The sequence below is a fragment of the Aegilops tauschii genome, chromosome 3 (assembly GCF_002575655.3).
Source record: "Aegilops tauschii subsp. strangulata cultivar AL8/78 chromosome 3, Aet v6.0, whole genome shotgun sequence".
NCBI classification, from domain to species: domain Eukaryota; kingdom Viridiplantae; phylum Streptophyta; class Magnoliopsida; order Poales; family Poaceae; genus Aegilops; species Aegilops tauschii.
The window spans coordinates 551,542,979-551,548,388 of record NC_053037.3 but is presented as its reverse complement, the minus strand read 5'-3'; positions in this window follow the sequence as shown (position 1 = coordinate 551,548,388).

Sequence of the window (5,410 nt, the reverse complement as noted above, 5' to 3'; positions counted from 1 at the left end):
CGGGGGGTTCCGGTAACCTCCTGGTACTCCAGTATATTCCCGATCTCACCCGGAACCATTCCGATGTCCAAATTGAAGGAAATATGCCCTAGAGGCAATAATAAAGTATTATATATTTCCTTGTATCATGATAAATGTTTATTATTCATGCTAGAATTGTATTAACCGGAAACATAATACATGTGTGAATACATAGACAAATAAAGTGTCACTAGTATGCCTCTACATGACTAGCTCGTTAATCAAAGATGGTTATGTTTCCTAGCCATAGACATGAGTTGTTATTTGATTAACGGGATCGCCTCATTAGGAGAATGACGTGATTGACATGACCCATTACGTTAGCTTAGCACCCGATCGTTTAGTATGTTGCTATTGCTTTCTTCATGACTTATACATATTCCCATGACTATGAGATTATGCAACTCCCGTTTACCGGAGGAACACTTTGTGTGCTAACAAACGTCACAACGTAACTGGGTGATTATAAAGGTGCTCTACAGGTGTCTCCAAAGGTACTTGTTGGGTTGGCGTATTTCGAGAATAGGATTTGTCACTCCGATTGTCGGAGAGGTATCTCAGGGCCCACTCGGTAATGCACATCACTATAAGCCTTGCAAGCATTGTGACTAATGAGTTAGTTGCGGGATGATGTATTACGGAACGAGTAAAGAGACTTGCCGGTAACGAGATTGAACTAGGTATTGAGATACCGACGATCGAATCTCGGGCAAGTAACATGCCAATGACAAAGGGAACAACGTATGTTGTTATGCGGTCTGACCGATAAAGATCTTCGTAGAATATGTGGGAGCCAATATGGGCATCCAGGTCCCGCTACTGGTTATTGACCGGAGAGGTGTCTCGGTCATGTCTACATAGTTCTCGAACCCAAAGGGTCCGCACGCTTAAAGTTACGATGACAGTTATATTATGAGTTTATGTGATTTGATGTACCGAAGGTTGTTCGGAGTCCCGGATGTGATCACGGACATGACGAGGAGTCTCGAAATGGTCGAGACGTAAAGATTGATATATTGGACGACTATATTCGGACACCGGAAGTGTTCCGGAGAAGTTTCAGATTAAACCGGAGTGCCGGAGGGTTACCGGAACCCCCCGGGGAAGTATTGGGCCTTAGTGGGCCTTGAGGGGAGAGAGAGGGCAGCAGCCAGGAGGTGGTGCGCCCCCTCCCAGAGGAGTCCTAGTTGGACTAGGAGAGGGGGGCGCAGCCCCCTTTCCCTCTCCCTCTCCCTCTCTTTCCTTCCCCCCCTTCTTTTCCTAGTAGGACTAGGAAAGGGGAGTCCTACTCCTACTAGGAGGAGGACTCCCCCCCTCTCCTTGGCGCGCCCCATAGGCAGCCGGCCTCCCCCTTGCTCCTTTATATACGGGGGCAGGGGGCACCTAAGAACACACTTGATATACGATATTTTAGCCGTGTGCGGTGCCCCCCTCCACCAGATTACACCTCGATAATACCGTCGCGAAGCTTAGGCGAAGCCCTGCGTCGGTGGAACATCATCATCGTCACCACGCCGTCGTGCTGACGAAACTCTCCCTCAACACTCGGCTGGATCGGAGTTCGAGGGACATCATTGAGCTGAACGTGTGTAGAACTTCGGAGGTGCCGTACGTTCGGTACTTGATCGGTCGGATCGAGAAGACGTTCGACTACATCAACCGCGTTGTAATAACGCTTCCGCTGTCGGTCTACGAGGGTACGTGGACAACACTCTCCCCTCTCGTTGCTATGCATCACCATGATCTTGCGTATGCGTAGGAAATTTTTTGAAATTACTACGTTCCCCAACAGTGGCATCCGAGCCAGGTTTTATGCGTTGATGCTTTGCACGAGTAGAACACAAGTGAGTTGTGGGCGATATAAGTCATACTGCTTACTAGCATGTCATGCTTTGGTTCAGCGGTATTGTGAGATGAAGCGGCCCGGACCGACATTACGCGTACGCTTACGCGAGACTGGTTTCACCGTTCGGAGCACTCGTTGCTTAAAGGTGACTGGCGGGTGTCTGTCTCTCTCACTTTAGTTGAACCGAGTGTGGCTACGCCCTGTCCTTGCGAAGGTTAAAACAGCACCAACTTGACAAACTATCGTTGTGGTTTTGATGCGTAGGTAAGAACAGTTCTTGCTAAGCCCGTAGCAGCCACGTAAAACTTGCAACAACAAAGTAGAGGACGTCTAACTTGTTTTTGCAGGGCATGTTGTGATGTGATATGGTCAAGACATGATGTGATATAATGTGTTGTATGAGATGATCATGTTTTGTAACCGAGTTATCGGCAACTGGCAGGAGCCATATGGTTGTCGCTTTATTGTATGAGATGCAATCGCCATGTAATAGTTTTACTTTATCACTAAGCGGTAGCGATAGTCGTAAAAGTAATAAGTTGGCGAGACGACAACGATACTACGATGGAGATCAAGGTGTCGAGCCGGTGACGATGGTGATCATGATGGTGCTTCGGAGATGGTGATCACAAGCACGGTGCTTCAGAGATGGAGATCACAAGCACAAGATGATGATGGCCATATCATATCACTTATATTGATTGCATGTGATGTTAATCCTTTATGCATCTTATCTTGCTTTGATTGACGGTAGCATTATAAGATGATCTCTCACTAAAATTTCAAGATAAAAGTGTTCTCCCTGAGTATGCACCGTTGCAAAAGTTCTTCGTGCTGAGACACCACGTGTTAATCGGGTGTGATAGGCTCTACGTTCAAATACAACAGGTGCAAAACAGTTGCACACGCGGAATACTCGGGTTAAACTTGACGAGCCTAGCATATACAGATATGGCCTCGGAACACAGAGACCGAAAGGTCGAGCGTGAATCATATAGTAGATATGATCAACATAGTGATGTTCACCATTGAAACTACTCCATCTCACATGTTAATCGGTCATGGTTTAGTTGCTTTGGATCACGTAATCACTTAGATGATTAGAGAGATGTCTATCTAAGTGGGAGTTCTTAAGTAATATGATTAATTGAACTTAAATTTATCATGAACTTAGTACCTGATAGTATCTTGCTTGTCTATGTTAATTGTAGATATATGGCCCGTGCTGTTGTTTCGTTGAATTTTAATGCGTTCCTTGAGAAAGCTAAGTTGAAAGATGATGGTAGCAATTACACGGACTGGGTCCGTAACTTGAGGATTATCCTCATTGCTGCACAGAAGAATTACGTCCTGGAAGCACCGCTAGGTGCCAGGCCTCCTGCAAGAGCTACACCAGAAGTTACGGACGTCTGGCAAAGCAAAGCTGATGACTACTCAATAGTTCAGTGTGCCATGCTTTACGGCTTAGAACCGGGACTTCAACGACGTTTTGAACGTCATGGAGCATATGAGATGTTCCAGGAGTTGAAGTTAATATTTCAAGCAAATGCCCGGATTGAGAGATATGAAGTCTCCAATAAGTTCTATAGCTGCAAGATGGAAGAGAATAGTTCTGTCAGTGAGCATATACTCAGAATGTCTGGGTATAATAATCACTTGATTCAACTGGGAGTTCAACTTCCGGATGATTGCGTCATTGACAGAATTCTTCAATCACTGCCACCAAGCTACAAGAGCTTCGTGATGAACTATAACATGCAAGGGATGGATAAGACGATTCCCGAGCTCTTCGCAATGCTAAAGGCAGCGGAGGTAGAAATCAAAAAGGAGCATCAAGTGTTGATGGTCAGTAAAACCACTAGTTTCAAGAAAAAGGGCAAAGGGAAGAAGAAAGGGAACTTCAAGAAGAATAGCAAGCAAGTTGCTGTTCAGGAGAAGAAATCCAAGTCTGGACCTAAGCCTGAAACTGAGTGCTTCTACTGTAAGCAGACTGGCCACTGGAAGCGGAACTGCCCCAAGTATTTGGCGGATAAGAAGGATGGCAAGGTTAACAAAGGTATATGTGATATACATGTTATTGATGTGTACCTTACTAATACTCGCAGTAGCACTTGGGTATTTGATACTGGTTCTGTTGCTAATATTTGCAACTCAAAACAGGGGCTACGGATTAAGCGAAGTTTAGCTAAGGACGAGGTGACGATGCGCGTGGGAAATGGTTCCAAAGTTGATGTGATCGCCGTCGGCACGCTACCTCTACATCTACCTTCGGGATTAGTTTTAGACCTAAATAATTGTTATTTGGTGCCAGCGTTGAGCATGAACATTATATCTGGATCTTGTTTAATGCGAGACGGTTATTCATTTAAATCAGAGAATAATGGTTGTTCTATTTATATGAATAATATCTTTTATGGTCATCCACCCTTGAAGAGTGGTCTATTTTTAATGAATCTCGATAGTAGTGATACACATATTCATAATGTTGAAACCAAAAGATGCAGAGTTAATAATGACAGTGCAACTTATATGTGGCACTGCCGTTTGGGTCATATCGGTGTAAAGCGCATGAAGAAACTCCATACTGATGGAATTTTTGAAACACTTGATTTTGAATCACTTGGTACTTGCGAACCGTGCCTTATGGGCAATATGACAAAAACACCGTTCTCCGGAACTATGGAGAGAGCAAAAGATTTGTTGGAAATCATACATACAGATGTATGTGGTCCGATGAATATTGAAGCTCGTGGCGGATATCGTTATTTTCTCACCTTCACAGATGATTTGAGCAGATATGGGTATATCTACTTAATGAAACATAAGTCTGAAACATTTGAAAAGTTCAAAGAATTTCAGAGTGAAGTTGAAAATCATCGTAACAAGAAAATAAAATTCCTACGATCTGATCGTGGAGGAGAATATTTGAGTTACGAGTTTGGTCTACATTTGAAACAATGCGGAATAGTTTCGCAACTCACGCCACCCGGAACACCACAGCGTAATGGTGTGTCTGAACGTCGTAATCGCACTTTACTAGATATGGTGCGATCTATGATGTCTCTTACTGATTTACCGCTATCGTTTTGGGGTTATGCTTTAGAGACGGCTGCATTCACTCTAAATAGGACACCATCGAAATCCGTTGAGACGACGCCTTATGAACTATGGTTTGGCAAGAAACCAAAGTTGTCGTATCTTAAAGTTTGGGGTTGCGATGCTTATGTGAAGAAACTTCAACCTGATAAGCTCGAACCTAAATCGGAGAAATGTGTCTTCATAGGATACCCAAAGGAGACCGTTGGGTACACCTTCTATCACAGATCCGAAGGCAAGATATTTGTTGCTAGAAATGGATCCTTTCTAGAGAAGGAGTTTCTCTCGAAAGATGTGAGTGGGAGGAAAGTAGAACTTGATGAGGTAACCGTACCTGCTCCCTTATTGGAAAGTAGATCATCGCAGAGATCAGTTTCTGCGACACCTACACCAAGTAGTGAGGAAGTTAATGATAATGATCATGAAACTTCAGATCAAGTTATTACT